Source organism: Mus caroli, chromosome 11 (assembly GCF_900094665.2).
Source record: "Mus caroli chromosome 11, CAROLI_EIJ_v1.1, whole genome shotgun sequence".
Classification (NCBI taxonomy): domain Eukaryota; kingdom Metazoa; phylum Chordata; class Mammalia; order Rodentia; family Muridae; genus Mus; species Mus caroli.
In genome coordinates, this window is record NC_034580.1 from 91520629 (window position 1) to 91536203 (window position 15575).

The 15575-nt window shown below is 48.1% G+C and overlaps 1 long non-coding RNA gene across 1 annotated transcript; it reads left to right on the forward strand.

The window, feature by feature from the left end:
• The first annotated feature begins 4336 nt into the window (after nt 1-4336).
• LOC115032322 lies at nt 4337-15320 on the forward strand. The gene is made up of 3 exons (XR_003837979.1): nt 4337-4659; nt 14768-14877; nt 15252-15320. It is a non-coding gene; the product is annotated as an uncharacterized LOC115032322 (long non-coding RNA).
• Nucleotides 15321-15575: the final 255 nt, after the last annotated feature.

The window sequence follows — 15575 nt, forward strand, 5'->3', positions numbered from 1 at the left end:
CAGAGCTAAACAGATCACAGAATTGCCATTTTTATTCTTTTCTCTTTTTTTGAAGGTTTGTTTTAGAGTGTGCTGTGTGAATGTATGTGTGGCATGGCGTGGTGTGTGTGTGTGTGTGTGTGTGTGTGTGTGTGTGGCATGTTATGCATGCAGGTGCGCCCTGGAAGGCCAGAAAGAGGGTGTCAGATGCCCGGACGGAGGCTGAAGCTCCTGACGGTTATGAGCTGCCTGATGTGGGTGTTGAGATCTCGTAGCTGCTGAGTCATCTCTCCAGCCCTTTTGTTACTCGGCCTAGGCACAGATATCAGCACAGTTTCTTTTCTTTGTTTTCTGTTTGTTTGATTGGTTTTGATTTTGAGACAAAGGCTCACAGTTGCCATGACTGGCCTGAAGCTCTGTGTAAAGACCAGGCTGCCTCTGCCTCCTCAGTACTGGCATTAACGGGTGTGCCCCCACGCCTAGCTGCTCTTGACTTGCGGATGGATTTAGTAGTCCTGGCTATGTACTACGTGCTATGTATTTGAGGGTGACACTGAGCTCCAGTTCTTCCTGCTTCCAGCTCCCAAGTGCTAGGTTTACAGGTGTGTGCCACCAGGCCCAGCTACACATTTCCCTTAGTACACACTGGAGCTCTCCACCAGCATACATTCCACCAGTGGCTTTCAGACTTTGTTTTTGTTTTTTTTTTTTTGGGTGGGGGGGTTTCGAGACAGGGTTTCTCTGTATAGTCCTGGCTTTCCTGGAACTCACTTTGTAGACCAGGCTGGCTTCGAACTCAGAAATCCGCCTGCCTCTGCCTCCAGAGTGCTGGGATTAAAGGCGTGTGCCACCACTCCCAGCTCAGACTTTGAACACAATGCTAGTAAGAAGTATGTTACTGGTATTTTCTGTCTAACACACATGCAAACATTTACTTATATAAATGAAAAAAATCAAGAACGATAGCCCTATCTACTGTGCGTTTATTCATTCATTTATTTGAGAGAGTTTCACTGTGTACTTGTGGCTGACCTGGAGCTCATGATATAACACAGGCTGGCCTTGAACTTACAAATCTCCAACCTCGGCCTCCCAAGTCCTATGACTTAATTGCCTATTGATATATGTGTATGCATGCTTTGTGTGTGTGTGTGGTATGTTTGTGCGTAGTGTGTATTATGTGTGTGTGTGTGTGTGTGCTTGTTCGTGTGTGTGGGGTGTGGTGTATGTGTGCGTATGTGTGTGGTGTGTGTTTCTGTGTAGTGTGTGTTATGTATGTGTGTTCTTGTTCATGTGGGGTGTGTGTGTATGGTGTGTGTGTGTGTGTGTGTGTGTGTGGGGTGTGTGTGTATGGTGTGTGTGTGTGTGTGTGTGTGTGTGTGGTGTGTGTGTTTGTGTATCAGTAGGCCAGATGATAGCCTCAGGTGTCATCCTCAGAAATGTTATCCACCTCCCTTGAGAGAAGATGTCTCACTGAACTCTCAAGTCACCTGTTAGGCTAGTCTGGCTGGCCAGCAAGCCCCAGTGATCCTCCTGTCTCCCTCCCCAGCCCTGGGATTAACAATGAAGTGCCCCCAACACCTAGCCTTTGAATGTGGGTTCTCAAATGAACTCTGAGATTCCTGCTTGCAAGGCAAGCCCTCTACAGACTGAACCATCTTCCTCAGCCCCTGGCCTTATTTTTTTTTTTAAATGTGGATCATGAGCCCCTAAATTAATTTTGAGGCTCACTAATGAGTTCTGTTTGGAGTACAAACTCTGTCTCAGAGCAGCATATGTCCACAATTTTGTCCAGTCCCTTTGCAATAGCAGCCTGAATTCAATTTCACAGACAATCAGGTTATTTAACTGGATTTTCCGATGTCTTAAGCTTTGCCACTTCTCTTTCTGATTGCATCCACATTGGCCATTATTCAGCCCAGTGTCCTGCATGGAGCCCCTTTATTCTCAGACACTTTGCAGTTCTTTCTCACTGGAGCCCATTGACCCAGTACTAGTACCATAATAGGTTGCTAACTACAAGGACGTCTTTGCAACTCAAACATAGGCCGACTTTTGGGAAATGTGTACTGGGCGTTGGACCCTAGGGCTTACGTGTCCTAGGCAAGTATTCTACCACTTAGCCACCTTCAAGGCCCTTCATCACTCATCTTTTTGAGGTTCCCCAAGGTAAGTTATTGTGCTGGCCATGCTGGTGCACACCTCTAATCATAGCACTTAGGAGGCAGAGGCAGGTGGGTCTCTGTGGGATCTAGGTCAGCCAGGTCTACAAAGAGTTCCAGAAGAGCCAGGGATACACAGTGAGACCCTATCTCAGTAAAAACAAAACAAAAACATCCTTGTGTCCACACCCTTTATACTGTGTCCTTACCCCTCCATCAGATTCTCTGGTGTTTGGAGCCATCTGGCAGCTTCTGGTTTTGTTTCCTTGGAACGTGTCTCCCAATAAAGACACACAGACATGGAAAATGGCCCAGTGGTTAAAGCACTCATTGTACAAGCCCGAAGACCAGAGGTGAGGTCCCCCTAAGCCCACAGACATCCTGAGTGGCCTGCAATTCTCAGGAGTCTCAGAAGGTGGAGATGGATCCCCAGAGCAAGCAGGCTGGCAAGACTAGCCATAACAGTGAGCTCTGGCTTTGATTTGGAGAGCCTGACTCAGTGAATACATGAAGGAGCAATGGATTATGATTCCCGACACCAGCCTCAGGCCTTCACAGACGTACACATGTGCACACACAGACGTGAAAAATGAAGGGGGTACACAGGCTATAGTCAGGTATGGTGGCAGCTCATACCTCTAACCCTAGCACTTCAGAGGTGCAGGCAGTAGGATTAAAAATTCAGGGTTATTCTCAACTACAGAAGTTTCAGAACAGCGTAGACTTAAAGAAAGAAAGAGCGAGCTCAGGCTAGACCACTAATGGATTTGAAGTGCCTAGACAGAGTTCCCAGCTTCCCTTCCAAATTCCAGGTAAGCGTGAGTTCTCAGATGCTCCAATTCCACTGACCAAGGTAATGTCATGCTCAGAGCCCCAGTGAGACATGCAGAATAACCACCCAACCCACTTTCAGAATCTGAGAAATCAAATACTGTTTCAGGCCAGTAAGATTTGGGACAGCATGTTGTATGAACATATCGGAACAGCCCACAGGTTTTGGTATAATTACTTGCTAGGGCCTGATTCCTTTGCACAGCCCCCTGTACAAGAAGTGTAGTACTTTTTGTTTGGTTTTTTTGTTTTGTTTGTTTGTTTGTTTGTTTTAAGACAGGGTTTCTCTATATAGCCCTGGCTGGCCTGGAACTTTTTCTGTAGTAGACCAGGCTGGTCTTGAACTCAGAGATTTGCCTGCCTCTGCCCCCTGAGTGGTGGGATATTAGGCTTGCCTGGTAACATGTAATACTTCTGATTGCAATTCTCAGCACCGAGATTTGTTTCTAGATCCCTGCTTCCTCTGTTCTGTCCTCAAGGAAGGAGGGAGATTCCGCCCATATAACCATTTCAAGTTTCCCTTCAGGCCTGTGCCCCATATTCCCAGCCCAATTCTTTAACTCTGCATTCAGGAAATTCTGGGTTCCCAACCCACTGACTGGTACCAGTTCAGCTCTACTCAATCTGCACAACCTTGATTCTTCCCAAGGTATCAGAGAAAGAGCTCTTACAGCAAAGGAAGTGGAAACACATGGGCTTGTTCACAGGTGAACACAGGGTACATCTATCGACTGCCATCAGTAGTTCTGTCTTCCTAACACTTCAACCCCTTAATCCAGTTCAGGTTGTGGTGACACCCCCCCTCCCCCGCCCAACCACAAGATTAATTCGTTGCTACTTCATAACTGTAATTTTGCTACTGTTATTAATCGTAGTGTAAACACCTGATATGTAGGTTATCTGACATGTGACCCACAGGTTGAGAACTGCTGAATCATAGTCTTATGGGTGTGAGCAAGCAATTCAGCCACTTGAAGCTTGTCCCCATGTCTTCAAGTGGTAGCACTGATAACCACTGCCACAGGTCAGCTTGAAGATTAAGTGAAGCCATGCAGGTTAAAGGCCCAGCCCGGTGTTTGCCAGATCGGATTTGGAGCAGTTAACTCCCAATAACACGGGACTCAGAAATGTCGCTGATGAGCTCAGTTCCTGGTGCAGTCACACCCATAAGTGATGCCCTCCTTTGTGGCTTGAATTCAGTGGCTTCCTCCTGGTAAGTGCAGTGTGGCAGAGGTGACAGGCAAGGTGAGATCATAAAGAACCCTAGAAATGTAGCTGTGATCACAGCCCTCAAGAAGTGGAGTTAGCAAAATCAGAAATTCTGAGGCATCCATGGGCTGGCTAAGAAGTTCTGACCAGCCTGGGCTAGAGCAGACATTATCTCAAAAAACAAAACCGCTTCAGGATGCGGCCTTGATCTTCAGTCACCGGCTGCTGAGTCACAAGGGCACTTAAGCAACTACGGAGAATGCCACAGAACTGAAGCTGGCCAACAACCATGGGAGTGAACTTGGAAGCAGATCTGCTAAGGCCTGCCAGGAGACGCATACTCGAGGTTAGGAGAAGGCTCTCCAGTTAGGGCAGAGCCTTGAGAATCCAGGCTGGGCGTGTGATAACAATCTCACGAAAGCCCAGGAACCAGACGCTCCACCAAGCTGAGCTCAGACTCCTGACAACAGAAACTAAGGTAATGTGGCTTTTAGCCACTAACTTCTGCGGGGGACAGTTTTGTTTTTTGTTTTGGATTTGAGTGGCACTGGGGATCAAGAGCCTCATGCATGCTGGGCACACACTCTTATAACCCCAGCCTTTCTTGTTCTTCATTTTGAGACAGAGGCTCAACAAGTTGCCCAGGTTGGCCTTGAACTCACTCTGTAGTCCAAGCTCTCCCTTGACTTATATAGCAAGTTTGGGGCCAACCTTGGCTACATGTGACCCTGTCTCAATGAAAAGGGTGTAATTATGACAGCCAGACACAGTGGTACAGTTATAAACCCAACGCTGAGGAGGATCAACATCAGCTTGTGTTACATAGGGAGGTCTGTTTGTCTATGGAGTCTGATCCCAGGGCCCCGGATGGAGGAAGGAGAGAACCGACCCCCAAAAGTTGACCTGACTTTCCACACATGCACTGTGGCATACTACACACACACCCAGTTCAATAACTAAATGTAATAAAAAATTAAAAGTACTATTATGGACTATCAAGAGGATCAGAAAACAACCACAGCATTCGCTCTGTGGCTTGTGCCCAGATTTTCCACTCCAGGATGAAGGGGGTCAGTCACTTAGCCCTGTTCTCTCAGCGTCTCCCCCTCTCCCCAGGGGAGGCCCACCTCCAACTGCAACTGGTATACAAACCAGGCCTGTTGCTTTGGATGGGGCCAAGAGTTACCCTAAACTGAACTCCTGTGACATCATCTGCAGGCTTTGTTGTGATTGCATCACAGCCAGACCCTGTATCCAACATGACCTCTAACCTGACCTCTGACCTGGCCTACTTCAAGCATGACCTCTGCCCTGGCCTAGTTCCTTCACTTACCAGCTCTTGGCTTTGGCTGCTGGTGTCGGTGCCCAGAATGTCCTATGGATTTGAGGGGGCTCGAGGAAGGCAGCTCTCATTTGGGATTTGCTAGCCAACTAGTAATACAGCTTCTACCCTGGTGGTGGAGCCACTGAGAGTGGTTAAAGTGGGGCAGTGTTCAGAAGGGCAGTGCCCTGGACGCAGGTCACAGGGTCAGCCAGGGAAGTTCTGTCTGGGGGGCTCCTGGTGAGCACAGATGGAGAACTGGAGGAAGAAGAGAGGCTGTGGGTGTTTAATCACTCATGGGGGCAGAGGATTGAGGAATAAGTGTAAAGTCACAGGACTCTGAGTTGCCTAAAGGCACTATCATTGAGCTTTGTAAAAGTCTTTAATCCCAGTCCTTGGGAGACAGGCAGGTTAGACGTCCGTCCGTCTGAGGCCAGCTTGCTCTACACCTGTGGTTCTCAATGCTGTGAGGTTTCTAATGCTATGACCCTTTAGTGCAATTCCTAATGTGGTGACCCCCAACCACAAGATGATTTCCTTGCTGATTCATAACTGTAACTTTGCTATTGTTATGAATCACGAGTACCTGGCATAGAGGATGGGACCTCTGGGAAAGGCTCATTTGGATCCCAGAGGACCCTCAGGTTGAGAACCCGTGATTTATGTCGTGAGTTCCAGGACAGCCAGAACTACAGAGTGAGAGCCTCTTTCTCTCAAAAAAACCCTGCTCTATGTTATCCAGCAGAAAACGGGAATGTAAGTGCCCTGACATTGGTATAGTACACATCTGCAGTCACAGCTCTGGAAGTGGGCAGGTGAGAGGGAAACGTTGTGAAGTTTGATTTTAAAACATTATTATTGGCTTTATTTATTTATTTAAGATTGCCTTGATCAACTTTGGTAAAAATCCAGAAGCTGGCCTGCATATGGTGGCACTCAGGAAGCAGAGGCAGAGAGTGTTCAAGGCCAGCCTTGTCCACATAAGAAAGTTCAGGCTAGCCAGGGCTGCATAGTGAGACCCTGTCTCCAAAAAAAAAAAAAAAAATCCATACAAGCTAGTGACACTGGTAGTCAAGTAAAAATGCCAACTGCTGTAGCCATTATAAAAATCTTCAATTGTCTTAGAGACGGTGCCCTCATGTGTTGTTTTCCTTTCAAGACAGTTTCACAGTGACACCTTGGCCAACCTGGGAACACGTGTAGACCAGGTTAGCCTGAAACTCACAGCAATCCTGCCTGTGCCTCCCAAGTACTGGGTGACAGGCCTCACCCAGCAGAAATCTTAGATCTTGAGGGAGAAACATCGGTAGAAACAGCTGGACTCCCTCAGTGGACACTCCAGAGAGGAATGTGCCTTTGGTGGCCAGCGTGGTGCGACTGTGTCCTGCTGTTCTAGGCAAAACAGAGTTTGCAAAGGCTAAAGTGACTTCCAGGGCAAAACTCTGCTTTTTCCGCTTCTGTGATACTCACAGTAATGTGGGAGAAAAAGGAAAGAAATTCGTCAGGAAAGAACTATTAAGCAAAAATCAAGCTGGGTAGGGGGCAGGGTGGGGGGCAACATTAGGGGAAGAGGCAGGATGGCTCAGTGGGCAAGGTGCTCACCTCGAAAGCCTGAGGACCTAAATTCAAGCTTCAGAGTCAATGAAAAATTCCCCTCCTCCTATTTCTTTTAAAAAGCAAGTTGGGAGAGGTGACCTTTCATTTTAATATTTTTAAACCTTATTTTTAATGATGGTTCTTACACTCTTTAACCTCCCTTGCAGCCCACCACCCACCAGAGGTAGAGAAAAAGAAAGGATATGGGGTGTGTGTGTGGGTGAACCTGTTTAGAAAGGTTCTTTGGAGCAACTGCTATCTATTGTCTGGAAATTGGCAGTTCAGTTCACAGGTTAGCAGGCGGCGGCAGCTCCATCCGTTCACAAGCACTCCACGGATATACCAGCAGTCCAGTTTGGTAGAGTCGGGTTAGCAACAGTGGTGACAGGACCTAGCAGAGACAGCCAGGCCTCAGCCTCAGCAAGAGGGATCCGGAGGGACCCCAGAAGTTCTCGGCTGTGCCTCTCTCAGGGAAGGGAAGAACAGTGAAGACCCACAAGCGTTGCACAGCTGGCTGTCCCAGCAAGGCAAGCTCTGTGTCTGTCATGCAGTGTCCTTTTTATACCCTCCAAACGTCACGTGTTTTGCCTCAGCACAGGTCTTGCCTCAGCACGTGCATTCCATCAGCCCAAATGGAGTCGGGACAAATGGAGCTTAACTATTCAATGTAAGGCAGACCAAGATATTTGTTGTTAGCAAAGAGTCCTTCATCACGTGTCCCTTCACGTGCCTGCTTTAGCAGAGCATCCTCTCCCCTGTGTCTGGCGCAGTGAAACACTCCTTCAGGAGTCTGCCTTAGCCTTTCACCTGTGTCCACTTCAGGAAAACACTCCTTCACGTGTTTGCCCCAGCAAAACACCATCCAACACAGCTGACTCTCCACAGAACCCTTAAGTTTCCACTTCAGTGACTTGCGCCTGTAGTCCCTGCACTTGGGAAGCAGAGGCAGAAGAATTAGGATTTCAGGTCAAGCCTGGGTATGTAGAACCATGGGGCCCGTGACGTGGCTCAGGGTGGGAAGCACCTACCACCACGCCTGAGTACAAGTCATGGAATCCACATAGGGAAAAGGGATGAACGGCACCCACAGCTGGTTCTCTGGTCGCCATAGTTGTATCAGAGTGGTTAGGCATTCACTTTGTACAAATGAGTATGCACACACACATGCACACTCACATGCACATAGACACATACATAAACACACACACACACTCATGACACATGAACTTACACAAAAGTGTAATTAAAATAATTGCTTGGGGGCCCGGAGAGATGGCTCAGCAGTTAGGAGCACTGACTGCTCTTCCAGAGATCCTGAGTTCAAGTCCCAGCAACCACATGGTGGCTCACAACCATCTGTAATGGGATCTGATGCCCTCTTCTGATGTGTCTGAAGACAGCTACAGTGTACTCATATGCATAAAATAAATAAATCTTAAAAACCAAACCAACCAACCAAACAAAAAAAAACCTAACTGCTTGGGCATGATGGCTAGCACTGCGGAACACCGTTAATCCCAGCCCTTTGAAACGCAGAGGCAGGTTGATCTTTGTGAATTGGAAGGCAGCCTGGCCTATGAGACCCTGGACAGCCAGGGCTACAAGAAGAGACCTTATCTCTAAGGAAAATAAAACAGCGTGGAGGCTACTTGTTGCCCTTACAGAAGACTAGGACTCAATCCCAGTACCAACACGATGCTCACAACCATCTAGAACTTCAGGCCTTGGGGACCACCGTCTGCTCTTCCTGAGACACCAGGCACACACAAGCTACACATGCATGCATGCATACATAAATACAGGGAAAACATTTACACACATAAAATGAATAAGTCTATAAATAGATAAATAAATACTTTTACAAAGTCCAAAAGAGGCCATGACTTAGTCTGAAAAATTCTCAACCTAGACAACCTGTGAACAGTGTTTTATTGTTTGTTTGTTTGTTTGTTTAGACTGAGTCTTACTATATAGCCCTGACTGGCCTGGAACTTGATATGTAGACAGATCAGATTGGCCTTGAACTCAGAGGTCTGCCAGCCTCCCCCTCCCTAAGTGCTGGAGTATGGGCTGCCACAGCCAGCCCAAGAGATTTAATAAAAAAAAGGGGGGGGGAATAGAAATGAAAGACAGAAAAAGATCCTAAGTCTCAAGGGTCGGATCGTGCCAAACACGCTCAGTGGCTTATGCCTGTGGTCCCAGCTCTCGGGGGGTTGATGCGGGAAGACAGCAAGTTCAAGGCCAGTCTGAGCAACTTAGCAAAACCCTGTGCCTTGAGCTACAAGCGGGCCTAAAGCTTTGGAGTGCTCTAGCTTAGTGTGCCTGGGGCTCTAGGTCTGTCCTCAGTACTCAGAAAAATTAAACTACAAAAATAATAAAGGTGAAGGCAAGAGGGTTAAGATTTCAAGATGATTCTTGGTGACATGCTGAAGCTGAGGCCAGCCTGGGCCAGTCTCCTCACGGTTCCGGTGACTGCCATACTGCAGCTGCCCATCTGTGCCCTGTGAGAACTTGTCCCCTGCCACTCCTCTCTGGCAGTTTGCTGGCAGCCTTTAATACTGTTTGGCTTGGAGAAATGTCTACCTGACCTCACCCTGAGGAGGTGTCCCCTTTGTGCACGTGTCTGTCCCAGTCATAGTAGATCAAGGGTCCCCCATTCCTCCCCCCACCACTGAGTTCATTGACTTACTTGTTTTGTTTGTTTCAAGACAGAGTCTCTACCATGGAACCCAGGCTGTCTCGAACTTTTTTGTGAGACAGAGTAGCCCTGAGTAGTCCTGGCTGTCCTGGAACTCAGAGATCTGCTTGCCTCTAGCTCCTTGAGTGTTGGGCTTAAACATGTGGGCTGCAACACCTGGCTTTGTTTTGACCTCATAATCCTCCTGTCTCAGTTTACCGGGGAGAGAGTTATAGGTGTGTCTATGCATAATTTCACTAAATCTTTCATTTGAGTAGTGCTAAGGATGCAGCCAGGTTTCGCTTCTGCTGGGCATCTGCTCCTGTCACTCAGCCACAGCCCTCGACTTCATCATAACTGATGACGTCTGTGAAATCCTGTTTCCTAATCAGGCTGAGTTAAGTGCCCCAGGTGCCTTCACCCCGTGCTAAGGGAGGTGGTTCTTACGTCTGCCATCTAGGGTCTTAGGGGACTCGAAGGAGCTCGTGTGGCCTTGGTCTTGTTTTTGAAGATAGGATTGGAGGTGCAGGGTGGAGGTGCACACCTTTCATCAATTTCTGCAGTCAGGAGGCAGAGGCAGGCAGGTCACTAAATCAAAGGGTTCCAGGACAGCCAACACTAAATACGCAGAGAAACTGCATCTCGACAAACAAAATCAAAACAACAACAAAATAGAAAACCAACAACAGAAACCAACAGGGTCTCTGGCTCTCCTGGAACTTGAAACTTGCTATGCAAAATCAGGCTGACCTAAAACTCACAGAGATCCTCCTGTCTCTGCCCTCCAAGTGCTGGGACTAAAGGTGTTATACCACCACACCAGGCTTGTTTTTGTTTGTTTCTTTTTTGAAGATCCAATCTGCTGTGATGGCATATACCTTTAATGCCAGTACTGGGAGGGAGAGGCAGGTAAGTCTCCGAGTTCAAGGCCAGTCTGGTGAGTGAGTCCCAGGTCAGCCAGGGACTGCATGGGGAAAACCCTGTCTCAGAGTAGCCTGGGCTGGCCTTGAACTCCTGATCTCCCTGTCTCAGCTTCCCAGGGCTGGAAACCTGGTACCTGGCTCAGGAAGGATCACTGTGGGAAGATCTGCAAAACATTTGGACGAATAACATGAGTTCTGGCCACGCCTATTCCGATCCACAGGCTTCTTTTTTTTTAAAGATTTATTTATTATACATATGTATGATAATTTGTGATACACTGTAGTTGTCTTCAGACACTCCAGAAGAGGGCATCAGATCTCATTACAGATGGTTGTGAGCCACCATGTGGTTGCTGGGATTTGAACTCAGGACCTTCGGAAGAGCAGTCATTGCTCTTAACCACTAAGCCATCTCTCCAGCCCCCAATCCCCAGGCTTCTTAAAAGCTTTATACCCACTGAGCTCAGTAGCCTTTAACTACTTGGGATGGAGTCCAAGATAGAAGAAGATTCCAGGCCTCCTACAATGCTGCTGCCAGGAAGCAAGTTGCTAACACAGCAGCAGACTTGAAGGTCTTTCATGAAGGGTGAAGGATGAAGAGCTGGCTACAGAGCTCAGAGGGCACAGGCAAGGTCTGGAAAGAACCAGAATTAAAACCCATGAGTTTGCCTAGGACCCGGGGAAACTGGTTTGTTCTGTGCCATTTCTCCCTTGTTGAACCAAACATAACCGCTTATCTTATCCTGTCCTACTGTTGTGTATTGTGACTCTCAGTGACAAACTAAATCTTTTTCAGCTCTAGAAAATAAGTCTCAGACCTTATCCATGCTACTGGGCTGGGTGGTACCCCCTCCCCCAGCCCATGTTATCTACTTTTTGAGATATGGTCTCACTAAACTATCCTGAACAGGCTCCAATTTACTAACAGCCTGGGCAGGTCTTGAACTTTCAACCATCTGTCTTATCATCCCAAGAAACTGAGATTGTAGGCCTGGCTTGTAACTTTTCTCTCTAACTTCATGGGTTCAAAGGTGGAGATGAAATTTCCCTACAGCTCTACCTCATGAGCTCACATTAAAGGAATAAGCTACCCCTGACTCACAAACATTTTGGATTTTTTTTTTTTCTTTTCTTTTTCAGTTTATTTTATTGTGTGTGGGTGCTTTGCCTACAGGATGTATGTGCACTCTGTGCATGCAGTACTGGAAGAGGCCAGGAGAGGGCACCAGATCTCCTCGAGTTGGAGTTTACAGTTGTTGCTGGGAATGGAAATTGGGACCTCTGGAAGGGCAGCCAGTGCTCTTACCTGATGAGCCTTCATCTCTCTAGCCGCACCTCCCAATTTTGTTTTGTTTGTTGGTTTTTGAGCTAATATTTACATGAGATTTAAGGTTTGCAATTCATATTGTAATTGAATGAGGCAGTGGGAGGTGGGGCAGAGAGGTCCTGTGGGTTCTGGAGGCAGCTTCCCATATTCAGTAGCACTGGCTCTGTTCACAGCCTGGGAAGCGGCTGGCAGTGTCTAAAGTAGGGAAGCAGGCTCTAACCACAGTGAGCACTACCTCTAGGCAGCCACTAGCATACAACTATAGTATGTGATGTCTTCGAAAACTTATCTGCAGTCGTTTACGGAGTGCTCAGGTGAAAAGGGCGACACGTAGGATTCTGGGAGCAGGTCCCTGTTACCTATTTAGGATCGCAGTGCCTATTTTTGCTGAATGGCTTCTGAAGGCCTGACATGTAGCTCGGAGAGCACTGCAGTATGCCTGCCAAGCCCTAGATTTATTCCCTACTGTGGAAGGGTGGGGTTGGGTGTGGAGGGAGGCAGGCTCCTGAAGAAAGGGAGCAGCTGAGCACGTTTATCAATGTTCCTGAAACTAGAACTCTCCATCCCGAGTTCAACTCTGTCAAATCTACAGTCACATGGGCCTAGCAGCACTTTGAGGTTTGAGAAGGAGTGGATCCAGGATTGAACTCGGGCAAAATAGGACACAAGCGGTACAGGCTGTACAGGCCTAAGGCCTCCGCCATGGCCCTGCCCACATAGGGGGGTAACCGTTCTTCCAGAGCCTAGGTCATGGATGGGTTGGCTCAGTGGAGACAAGCTAAGAACAGATGTCACCTGCAGGGTAGTCCCACTCTGGTTGCCCTCTGGGTAGTATCAGTGATAGCCAGTCTTCCCGGCAGACAGAGCTTTGGCAGGGCCCCGGGACATCCAAGGCTTTCTGGGAAAAGGACAGAGAAGCTAAGAGTTACGTCCAGGAGGAAATGGCTTGACATGGGCTTGAAAGATGGGATTACCAGGGAAGGAGGCAGGGCTGAGAGCTGCAGACCGACCTGTGGGTGTGAAGCTCAAGGATTTCTGTGCTAAACATCTGCCAGGGAAATCTTGCAGCAAACCCCAGTAGGATAGCTGGGTCACTGGCCTCAGCTGGCCTGTCGCTGTTCAGTTCACTGCACGTAGTGTGTGCTGTGATTTCAATATGGTCTGCCCCCCCCCCCTCTAAAGTTCATGGTGGAGATTTGTCTTCCTGAGGTATAAAGAAGGTGGAATTTGCCCTCCCTGCACATATAAGTAGCGGACGGGCAGCTCCGTCTTCACGTGGGTCTCCCAACAACTGGAGCAGGGGCTGTTCCTAAAGCTGTTGCCTGTCTGTGGATCCCATTCCTCTAACTGGGCTGCCTTGTTTGGCCTCAGTGGGAGAGAGAGGATGTGCCTAGCCTTGCAGAGACTTGATGTGCTAGGGTGGGGGGGATACGCAGGGGGACCTCCTCCCTCTCATAGGAGAAGGGGAGGGAGGCATGAGGGAAGAGGGGGGGGGCAGCAATTGGGATGTAAAGTGAATAAATAAAGGAATTAATGGGGAAAGGTGGACCTTAATCTGGGAATAGTATTTAGAGAGAAGGACTTGGGGAGGAGATTGAGATTAAATAAGGTTCGGGAATGGAGCCCCCGTAACTGAATACCGACGGCTTGCTCTATGACAATGGTTCTCAACCTTGCTAAGGCTGCAACCCTTTAATACAGTTCCTCATGTTGTGGTGAGCCCAACCATAAAATTATTTCATTGCTACTTCATAACTAATTTTGCTACTATTTTTTAAAAGATTTTTTTAAATATATGAGTACACTGTAGCTGGGCAGTGATGGCACATGCCTTTAATCCCAGCACTCGGGAGGCAGAGGCAGGTGGATTTCTGAGTTCCGGGCCAGCCTGGTCTACAGAGTGAGTTCCAGGACAGCCAGAGCTACACAGAGAAACCCTGTCTAGAAAAACAAAAACAAAAACAAACAAACAAAAAAAGATGAGCACACTGTAGCTGTCTTCAGACACCAGAAGAGGGCATCAGATCTCATTACAGATGGTTGTGAGCCACCATGTGGTTGCTGGGAATTGAACTCAGGACCTCTGGAAGAGCAGTCAGTGCTCTTAACCACTGAGCCATCTCTCCAGCTCCCAAGTTTTGCTACTGTTATAAATCATAATGTAAATCTATGATATACAAGATGTCTGACCCCCAAAGGGGTCAAAATGCATAGGTTGAGAACTGCTGACTCTATAAAGAGAGAGAGCCAAGTAGTGGTGGCGCATGCCTTTAATCCCAGCGCTCGGGAGGCAGAGGCAAGCAGATCTCTGCGAGTTCCAGGCCAGCCTGATCTACAGAATGAGTTCCAGGACATCCAGGGCTACATAGAGAAACCCTGTCTCTAGGGGTTGGGAGGCTGAGGGGAGACCAAAAGATATACACACACACGTTCTGTCTATTGACACGTGCTAACCTGTGCTGTCTTGAGACTCTCGGCAAGAAGGCTATCACCAGACACTGCCCTTCAACACCCAGCTTCCTGAACCATGGGCTGCAAATAGCCCTTTATATCTTACCCATGCTGTGGATGCTGGGTTGTTAGCAGGAGAAGTAGAACCAAGACAGCACAGGAGTGAGAGTCTGGGGTTGTGGGAAATAAAGGCGTGACGAGGCCAACAGCATGGGCTCCTGCTTACCAAGACACTCTCCTGCTGCTGGTCAGCCAACCAATAGCAGCTCTCCGTGCCAACCCCCTGTTAAGGTGGCATCCATCCTCATCCTGTGCTTGGAGCCTGTCATATATGAATATAGAACCGAAGTTCTTTGAAGAAGTGACATCTACACTCAAGCTCAAGACTTTGCACATGTTAGGTAAGTGCTTTTTGCCTTTTGTGTGTATGTGTGTGTGTGGGGGTGTTTGAAGACAGGGTTTCTCTGTGTAGTCTTGGCTGTATTGGAACTTGCTCTGTAGAGCAGGCTGGCCTCAATTTCAGAGGTCTGCCTGCCTCTGCCTCCTCAGTGTTGGGCTGTCCTTTTAAAAATTAGCTAACATATGTTTACTACATCTTGTTTATTTGGTGTGTGTGTGTGTGTGTGTGTGTGCATAGGGTGTGAGTGTCTCACAGAGTGTACACATGGGACAGAGGAAAACTTTTGAGAGTGGCTCTCTACTTCCACCACGTGGTGTCCAGGGATCAAACTCGTGCTGCGAAGCCCTCTCACCCGCCCCCCCATTTGCTTTTCAGGTTTTGCTACGCTGCCCAGGATATCCTTGAACTCACTTGAACTTGGAACCCTCCTCTCTCACACTCCCGAGTCGCTGAGACCATAGCTCTGTATCTGAAGGTCAGGCTTTGTTGGTTGGTTGTTTGAGACAGGGTTTCTCTGTGCAGCCCTGGCTCTGCTGGAACTCACTCTGTAGATCAGGCTGGCCTTGAACCGATATCCATCTGCCTCTGCTTCCTGAGTGCCAAGATTAAAGGCGATCTCAACCACCCACCTCACGGCTATTGCTTGTTTTATGAGGCAGGGTATCTCTAAGTCGCCCAAGCTGCCCTAGAACTTGCTGT